This window comes from Odocoileus virginianus, chromosome 12, assembly GCF_023699985.2.
Source record: "Odocoileus virginianus isolate 20LAN1187 ecotype Illinois chromosome 12, Ovbor_1.2, whole genome shotgun sequence".
Classification (NCBI taxonomy): Eukaryota; Metazoa; Chordata; class Mammalia; order Artiodactyla; family Cervidae; genus Odocoileus; species Odocoileus virginianus.
In genome coordinates this window covers 3,561,200-3,571,486 of record NC_069685.1, presented here as the reverse complement: position 1 = coordinate 3,571,486, position 10,287 = coordinate 3,561,200, and the positions used below count along the sequence as shown (strand labels likewise).

General features: G+C 38.7%; 1 long non-coding RNA gene across 1 annotated transcript; it reads left to right on the top strand.

Annotated features, from left to right (window-relative positions):
* The first annotated feature begins 4,178 nt into the window (after positions 1-4,178).
* On the top strand, positions 4,179-10,064 carry LOC139037682 (uncharacterized). The gene is made up of 4 exons (XR_011490513.1): positions 4,179-4,616; positions 5,052-5,228; positions 5,943-6,069; positions 8,313-10,064. It is a non-coding gene; the product is annotated as an uncharacterized lncRNA (long non-coding RNA).
* Positions 10,065-10,287: the final 223 nt, after the last annotated feature.

Here is a 10,287-nt window from a genome sequence, read left to right as displayed (position 1 = left end):
ATCAATAACCTCAGATATGCAGATGACATCATCCTTACGGCAGAAAATGAAGAAGAACTAAAGAGCCTCTTGATGAAAGTGAAAGAGGAGAGTGAAAAAGTTGGCTTAAAGTTCAACATTCAGAAAACTAAGATCATGGCATCTGGTCCCATCACTTTATGGCAGATAGATGGGGAAACAGTGGAAACAGTGGAAGACTTTATTTTTCTGGGCTCCAAAATCACTGCAGATGGTGACTGCAGCCATGAAATTAAAAGATGCTTACTCCTTGGAAGGAAAGTTATGACCAACCTAGACAGCATATTAAAAAGCAGAGACATTACTTTGCCAACAAAGGTCTGTCTAGTCAAGGCTATGGTTTTTCCAGTGGTCATGTATGGATGTGAGAGTTGGGCTATAAAGAAAGCTGAGCGCTGAAGAATTGATGCTTTTGAACTGTGGTGTTGGAGAAGACTCTTGAGAGTCCCTTGGACTGCAAGGAGATCCAACCAGTCCATCCTAAAGGAGATCAGTCCTGGGTGTTCATTGGAAGGACTGATGCTGAAGCTGAAACTCCAATACTTTGGCCACCTGATGCGAAGAGCCAACTCATTTGAAAAGACCCTGATGCTGGGAAAGATTGAGGGCAGGAGGAGAAGGGGACTGCAGAGGATGAGATGGTTGGATGAAATCACTTTCTCAATGGACATGGGCTTGGGTGGACTCCAGCAGTTGGTGATGGACAGGGAGGCCTGGTGTGCTGTGGTTTTGGGGTCACAAAGAGTTGGACATGACTGAGCAACTGAAGTGAACTCAACAGAGCATTTGATCAGAGCTCAATCAGTCTTGATCTGCTATCAGTTTACATTGAAATGAGACAGTCTTAACTGTGAGTTTGGTTTTGAAATAACCAATTTGAAATAAATAGGATGTTTTAGTAGAATTTCCAACTGTAAAAAAACTTGGCTGGAACTTCTAGAAAGTTGGTTATATTCTTTTTCAAATGTTATTGTTAAAAGTGCAGTACATTATACCTTGTTAGTGAATATCAGGAGAAAGTTTGAACTTAATAATAGCAAATCACTTTTTGGGTTTAATTTCCTTGTATTTGAAATGAGATGAGCAACTAGATGATTTACAAGATTCCTTTCAGCTATATGAGTTTAAGATGGAGCTGTACTTGAGAAAAGAAAGCAAAACTAGGAGAATCTCCAAAGGAACAGAGGATTTAAAAGACAATTTGCTCCAAGTAGAAAAAAAAGGAAACGAGCTACAAGCAGATTAAAGGAATTAAAGATATAGATCATTGTTAGCAAAGTAAGTGACACAGGATTCTATGTGTGCCAATATTCCATCATATGAATTAAATATGACTAAAAGACAGGCTGGATTTTGTTGTCTCTATGGCCCCAAACACAAGGGATTGGAGAGTTCCATGGTTGCTGCTTTTTTAAGGCCAATCTTGATATTATAGTTAATTGCAGTGACCACATCCTTTGCTCAAATATACTGCAGTTGATAGAGACATAGCCTCTGTCAACTAATAAGTTTAAAATGTAATGCCAAGAGAGAGACATTATTTGTTAGGTCTTCAGGATAAATTACTGAAGTAACGGTGCTCCATTAAAGAGATAACGCTAGTTCAGAAATCCTGAAACAATGGAAGCAATGGCCCAAAGGGTTTTTTTTCACACTCCCTCTCTCCAGCCTCATTAATCAGAAAAGAAGGAACCAAGTCTGAAACCTTGGTCTAAGTTTATATTAAGAGGAAGAATCCTAGTTTTTCCATCTTTAATTTCTATGATTGTGCAAATCTGAATTAAAAACACTGAGAACACACAGTAACAGCTCAATATAGTACATTATGTACAGAGGAAAGAAAATGAATAGTTTAACACCAGCTTTATGAAATTAACTGGCTCCAAATAGGAAACTGGCCACTAGGTCAGGTTTCAACTTTTTTTCTTAGGTATTGAGTCCTTTAAAAAAATAAAACTTTTTTTTTTTTAAGAGTCTAAAGAAACCAAGGATTCTGCAAGCATATGCAGATTTTACAAAGACAACCCATTCTTTACAACATGAAAATTTTACTTATGTCTACTTAATGAAGTGCTTGTTGGAAACAGTTTTATTTCTTTCTTAGTGTCCTATTATGTCCAATCTATTCTCAAACATCTCTTTCTCATTTTTTTTTCCTCTTTCTCTCTCCCTCTCTGTTTTTAGCAATAAGCTATTTCCTGGTTTTACTGTCTGGACCAGTATTAACCCCGAATTTGATTTTACATTCAGAAATTCCAAAGTACCTATTTTTTAAATGAGAAATATGCCTTTTTAAAAATCACAAAATGTGATGATAATGTCTTGAGATGTTTAAAAGCAGCAAACATTCAGAAATTCAATAGCTAAATGAATGGCGCTTCCATCAAAGTAGTTACCTTCAGAGACTAGGTATTTGGAATATGCTATAAACAATTTTTGAACTTCTGTTTTGGAAAGTACTTCAGAGCCAATGAATGAGTGATTCCAAAAACTACTCTCATGATTATATAGTCTATCTTTTGTGCTAAAAGACATGTCACCTAGCTTGATCACCCTCTTTGTTCAGCAGACTTGACTCCTTCATTAATTAGAGTTTGGGCAGGAAACATATTACCAACTCACGTTGTGTGTGTATGTGTGTATGCGCTTGAGGAATTTTTATTTTTTTTAATTTATTTATTTTAATTTTTTTAATTTTTTTTCTTCCATTTATTTTTATTAGTTGGAGGCTAATTACTTTACATCATTACATTAGTTTTTGTCATACATTGAAATGAATTAGCCATGGATTTACATGTATTCCCCATCCCGGTCCCCCCTCCCACCTCCCTCTCCACCCGATCCCTCTGGGTCTTCCCAGTGCACCAGGCCCGAGCACCTGTCTCATGCACCCAACCTGGGCTGGTGATCTGTTTCACCCTAGATAATATAAATGTTTCAATGCTGTTCTCTTGAAACATCCCACCCTCGCCTTCTCCCAGAGTCCACAAGTCTGTTCTATACATCTGAGTCTCTTTTTCTGTTTTGCATATAGGGTTATCGTTACCATCTTTCTAAAGTCCATATATATGTGTTAGTATACTGTAATGGTCTTTATCTTTCTGGCTTACTTCGCTCTGTATAATGGGCTCCAGTTTCATCCATCTCATTAGAACTGATTCAAATGAATTCTTTTTAATGGCTGAGTAATATTCCATGGTGTATATGTACCATAGCTTTGAGGAATTTTTAATAAAGGGTATATTTACAAGATATGTGAGAAGGATTTGGGAAATCAACAAGGGATGGGGGAGCCCTTACACTCTCTGGAGCTGGGGACCTTGGAAGAGGAAGACAACCACATCTCTGAGCTCGTTCTCTTTACCATCCAGTTTGCTAAAAATTTAATATATTTTGACTGTGCTGTGCAGTATGTGGGATCTTAGTTTCTCGACCAAGAATTGAACCTTTGCCCCCTGCACCGGAAGCTCAGAGTCTTGACCACTGGGAAGTCCCCGCCTTTCAGTTTCTGACAGTACTTCCCTTTGGCCAAACTTGAGAGAAAACTAGACAACCTGGGAGCCTTAATACAGCCCACACAGACCAGCCTTCCAGGACAAAGGCTGAGTGGGGAGGTACGGAGAGTAGTTCTGGGGGGGCAAATGGAGAATATCCAACACAGCCAGTAATGGCTCTCATCTGTTAGTGTGTTAGCCACTTGGTCGTGTCCGACTCTTTGCGACCCCATGAACTGTAGCTCTCCAGGCTTCTCTGTCCATGGAATTCTCCAGGCAAGAATACTGGAGTAGATTGCCATTCCCTTCTCCAGAGGAACTTCCCAATCCAGGGATCGAACCCTGGTCTCCTGCATCATAGGCAGACTCTTTGCCATTTGAGCTACAAGTGCTGCCTCTCATCTTTAACTGTGGCCCAAATCACTCCACTGAGGACTGTCAGGAGAATGGGTGCAGCTTCTGAAGGCATTCTAAGAGTAGAGTTCCTTACTTAAAATAAGACTGTATACTCACTGGAATAAGTATGCACCTAACAGAAGAAATGAAAATATTTTGTTTATTTATTACAATTCAATCTTATTTCTTTATAGCCATGTTTCATCCTTTGGTTGGAACACCTTTGAGTGGCTTTTGATACATTCAATCTAATGCATTTTATAGTCCTTTAGGTAGACCAAGTCTATGGTATTTCCAGTAGTCTTGTACAGATGTGAGAGCTGAACCATGAAGAAGGAAGAGTACCAAAGAATTGATGCTTGGAGAAGACTCTTGAGAGTCCCTTGAACAGCAAGGAGATCAAACCAGTCAATCTTAAAGGAAATCAACCTGAATATTCACTGGAAGGACTGATGCTGAAGCTGAAACTCCAGTACTTTGGCCACCTGATGTGAAGAACTGACTCATTGGGAAAGACCCTGATGCTGGGAAAGATTGATGGCAGAAGGAGAAGGGGATGATAGAGGATGAGATGGTTGGATGGCATCACTGATTCAATGGACAAGAATTTGTGCAAACTCTGAGAGATGCTGAGAGACATGGAAGCCTGGTGTGCTGCAGTCCGTGGGGTCAGGTAGAATCAGAAACAACTTGGAGACTGAACAACAGGTAGACCAAATGTTTTGTTTGTTGAGACTTATAATTGAGGATGGAAAAATATACAAAATGATACATTGAAAGTATACATAATCTCTTTTTATGGAGTCATCTGCATTCATTGGCTATGTGGGCAAGTGAAATAGAGTCCTGAAAATCTGACTTGGATTTGGGAATAGGGAGTTAAAACCAGAAATTATATATACACCTAATACAAATCTGCCTGCTCTTGGCAGTTTTTACTTCACTGAACTGATTTCAATGCACTGAATGACTCGGTGATGTTTTATTTTTTGCTAGAAATTAGGAACATGGGCAGTAATCAGAGTGCCAGGGACAAAAAGACAAACCTATACTGTGTGTACTTTGAAAATCATTGGAAGTGTTGGTCACCCAAGTTTGGGTTTGAATTACCTAACTGGGCTTTTAATTCTCTGGTCTAATCAGGTCATCTTTCATCCAAAATAGAAAATGGAGCATTTTTTCCCCTATGAACATCATATCTATTTGGTCCCAGTAATTCAAAAGTTGTTATTCCTGGTCACCATCACTGATGATTGAATAACAGTGGCTCAAAAGTTAAATGAGATGCCAAGAGAAGATGTTTATTATTCATTCTCTCAGGTGAGTTGGGTAAGAGTATAATGTGTTCTCAAAACTGACCTTTGACTCTAAGAAAACTCTAGGTCCAGAGGATTTCAGTGCTGAATTTTAGTACATATTTGAGAAAGAAAGACCAGTCTTATACAGACTTTCTCAGAAAATAAAGGAGATGGGAATATATCCATACCTGCTTTATGAGCCAGCATGCCCCTGATGCTAAAACCTGTCTAAAATACTACAAAACAGGGAAGAAGATTGCAAACCAATATTTCTCATGAATACAGATACCAAATTCTTCATAAGACATCAGCATATTAAATCCAATAACATGTAAAAACATATTACATAGTAACAAAGTAGGAGTTATCCCAGAAATGCAAGTTTGCTTTAATTCTTGAGAGCCAATAACTCACCATTTTACCAAATATAAAAAAGAAAAATTGCTTAAATACATGCAAAATTTACCTTTTGCTTTTCTTCACATTCTTCTGAACTTATGTTCTTTTATTTTAAAAAAGGAAGGACAGAAAGTGAAGACCAGCTCCATACTTCAGTTTAAAACTCTAAGATTATCAGCCTATAAATAATTGACTTAATTTTAAAATAGCAGATAGAGTAAAATTTATAAAATCCTGATAACTCACATTTTAGTGGTAAAGTGGACTTCAACTTAGATCAGAAATCAATGTCACATTTCCATGGAGCAAGCCACACAGTTGTGTTTTCCATCCTCAGCCTGCAGGAGGTGGCCTTCACAGCATCCTTCCAAACCAAGATACTGGAATCTCAGGGGCTTTGGATGTGGCTGGTATCAACCTAAAAGGGACAGGAGAGGCATCGAAGCCAAGGGTGCAGTTCAATGGTAAGCAACTTTATCCATCCATCCATCCATCCATCCTGGGGACCTATGTCATACAAGGCACAAAATCAATGAAAGTCACTGCCGTCATGAAATATATATCTAGAGGAATTACATATAGTAATGATAAGCTCATAGTTCTCTTCTGTATCAGAAGCATAAGGACTCACTGTGGAGGTGATTCTTGGTCAGCTACAGGACTGACGGCTTATGAGTGAGCCAAAACATAACTCCTGCTCTTGCTCATTTCACTTCTGGCCAGAGACAGTCTACTTTATTATTTTCTCCTTTCTGTGCAGGGCTTTGCGTGTTTCAGGAGCTGGCCCTGCCTTTCCTCTTGGCCTGTTTGATCACAAAGCAAGCTTGATAGAACATCTGTTTCTCCATCACAGGGCAATTGATTCCAGATGGTAAAGTCTGATCATTTAAGAACTATTGATGGAGATATTTTTGTGACTAGTTTTGATTTTTTTTTTTTTTTTTTGGTTTTCCACTGCCTTCTCAGAGTTTTAAGCAAAACTTTTAGGCCTACTTTTCCTTAAGTCTTTACATAGTCAACAGATCTTCTGATTAATCTCAGTGTCATGAAAAAACATGGATTTTTTTAAATTGGAGGATTATTGCTTTACAATGTTGCAGTGGACTCTGCTGCACATTGACACAAATCAGTCATAATTTTATATATATATATCCTCTCCCCTTGAACCTCCCTCCCCCTCAATCCTACCCCTCTAGTTCATCACAGAGCCCCAGGCTGGGCTCCCTGTGTTATACGGCCGCTTCCTGCTAACTGTTTTACCCCTGATACTGTATGTATACCAAGGCGACTTTCTCAGTTTGACCTACCCTTTCCTTCCCCTGCTGTGTCCATTAGACCATTCTCGATGTCTGCATCTCTGCTTCTTCTCTGTAAATAGGTTCATCAGTACTACTTTTCTAGATGCCATATGTATGTGTTAATATATGGTATTTGTTTTTCTCTTTTTAACTTACTTTACTCTGTATAACAGGCTCTGGGTTCATCCTCCTCTCCGCAACTGACTCAAGTTCAGGAACATGGAATTTCTTTGTTATTCTCTCAGAAAAGTTACAAAGAAAGATTTGAGGTCCTGTTAAGGTAGCATGACTATGAAAGCAAGAGTAGTAAAGGAAATTAAGCTAAATTTCCTGGTAATTTCTGAGGGCATGTTATTAGTTTGGACCTCGGGGGTTGTGGGTGATGTGACATGATGTATAGAATGTGGTAAGTATATGACTTGCTGGAGTGGGTGCCCAGGGGAAATGTTTCTTCTGATTCCTCCTAAGAATAATGACAGTTTTTACTTCTTCTGTTCTAGTTGGTAATTCCAGGGTTCTTCTGTGATTTCCTGAAGCTTTTTAAGGTTAAAATCTGAAGCACTGTCATTTCTAAGATTTTTGAGTTTCAACTAAATATGTGTTGTGCTTGATACCTACTTACTCCTGCATACATGTTCATAATGATTATTAGGCTTCATCTTATCTCAAGGTTTTTTACTGAATGAAAATTTCTCTTTATAACACAATACCATATTAATTATTTAACAAGCAGCCATCTATCAATATTGCCTGTTATGCTGAATACTGACTTTATATTAATCACTGCCACCCAACATTCATTTTTTGGATCATATTTTGGATTAGAGTCTCCTCCGTATTCAAGAGAGTGATTAGATAGATAGAGATAGAACATTTTGTTGGGTGGATACTCTCTTGGGTTCAGTCAGTTCAGTTCAGTTGCTCAGTTGTGTCTGAATCTTTGCAACCCAATGGACTGCAGCATGAAAGGCTTCCCTGTCCATCACCAACTCCTGGAACTTACTCAAACTCATGTCCATCAAGTCGGTGATGCCATCCAACCATCTCATCCTCTGTTGTCCCCTACTCCTCCTGCCTTCAATCTTTCCCAGCATCAGGGCCTTTTCAAATGAGTCAGTTCTTCGCATCAGGTGGCCAAAGTATTGCAGTTTCAGCTTTAGCATCAATTCTTCCAATGAATATTCAGGACTGATTTCCTTTAGGATGGACTAGTTGGATCTCCTTGCAGTCCAAGGGACTCTCAACAGTCTTCTCCAACACCACAGTTCAAAAGCATCAATTCTTCCATGCTCAGCCGCCTTCTTAGTCCAACTTTCACATCCCTACATGACCACTGAAAAAACCATAGTTTTGACTAGACAGACCTTTGTTGGCAAAGTAATGTCTCTGTTTTTTAATATGCTGTCTAGGTTGGTCATTACTTTCCTTCCAAGGAGAAAAGAAGAGAAGAAAAGAGAAAAGAAGAGAAGCAAAAGGCAAAGGAGAAAAGGAAAAATATACACATTTGAATACAGAGTTCCAAAGAATAGCAAGGAGAGATAAGAAAGACTTCCTCAGTGATCAATGCAAAGAAAGAGGAAAACAGCAGAAGTGGAAAGACTAGAGATCTCTTCAAGAAAATTAGAGATACCAAAGGAATATTTCATGCAAAGATGGGCACAATAAAAGACAGAAATGGTATGGACCTAACAGAAGCAGAAGATATTAAGAAGAGGTGGCAAGAATACACAGAAGAACTATACAAAAAGATCTTCATGACCCAGATAATCACAATGGTGTGATCACTTACCTAGAGCCAGACATCCTGGAATGTGAAGTCGGGTGGGCCTTAGAAAGCATCACTATGAACAAAGCTAGTGGAGGTGATGGAATTCTAGCTGAGCTATTTCAAATCCTAAAAGATGATGCTGTGAAAGTGCTGCACTCAGTATGTCAGCAAATTCAGAAAACTCAGCAGTGGCAAGAGGACTGGAAAAGGTCAGTTTTCATTCCAATCCCAAAGAAAGGCAATGCCAAAGAATGTTCAAACTACCGCACAATTCCACTCATCTCACACGCTAGTAAAGTAATGCTCAAAATTCTCCATGCCAGGCTTCAACAGTATGTGAACTGTGAACTTCCAGATGTTCAAGCTGGATTTAGAAAAGGCAGAGGAACCAGAGATCAAATTACCAACATCTGTTGGATCATCGAAAAAGCAAGAGAGTTCTAGAAAAACATCTACTTCTGCTTTATTGACTACACCAAAGCCTTTGACTGTCTGGATCTCAACAAACTGGAAAATTCTTCAAGAAATGGTCATACCAGACCACTTGACCTGCTTCCTGACAAATCTGCATGCAGGTCAAGAAGCAACAGTTAGAACTGGACATGGAACAACAGGCTGGTTCAAAATCGGGAAAGTAGCATATCAAGGCTGTATATTGTCACCCTGCTTATTTAACTTATATGCAGAGTACATCATGAGAAACGCTGGGCTGGAGGAAGCACAAGCTGGAATCAAGATTGCCGGGAGAGATATCAATAACCTCAGATATGCAGATGACACCACCCTTATGGCAGAGAGTGAAGAAGAACTAGAGAGCCTCTTGATGAAAGTGAAAGAGGAGAGTGAAAAAGTTGGCTTAAAACTCAACATTCAGAAAACTAAGATCATGGCATCTGGTCCCATCACTTCATGCAAATAGATGAGGAAACAATGAAACAGTGAGAGACTTTATTTTGAGGGGCTCCAAAATCACTGCAGATGGTGACTGCAGCCATGAAATTAAAAGACACTTGCTCCTTGGAAGAAAAGCTGTGACTCTCTTAGGTAGTCAGTATAATTTAATCCTTAGTTATATGCTTATGTCTCATCCATAAAATATGAAAATCAACTATCCTCTGATAATATTCAATTTTTATTCTGGAAATACTTAATATAGTGGTCCCTTAGGATTTTTCTGGAGGCCTACTCTTCCCTGTATGTCTGGCTGGTCAAACTACAACTCACCCAGGTTTTAATAACAGGCAGTATGATAAAATAACTGAGGACTGAGGGAGTCCAAGGAGACTGTGCAGACTCATCAGCTCTGTCATGTATTTCTGGCTACTTATTATTAATTTATTGAAGTATAGTTGATTTGTATCATTATTTTCAGGTGTACAGCATAGTGATTCAATGTCTTTGTAGTTTAAATTCCATTAAAAGTTATTACAAGATAATAACTGTAATTCCCTGTGTTATATAATATATCCTTGTTGCTTATCTATTTTCTACATAGTAGTTTATATCTTTTATTCCCATACCCTAAATTTTCCCCTCCTTTCTTTTCTGTCCCTTTTGTTAACCACTAGTTTGTTTTCTGTATCTGTGACTCTGTTCTGTTTTGCTGTATGCCTTCT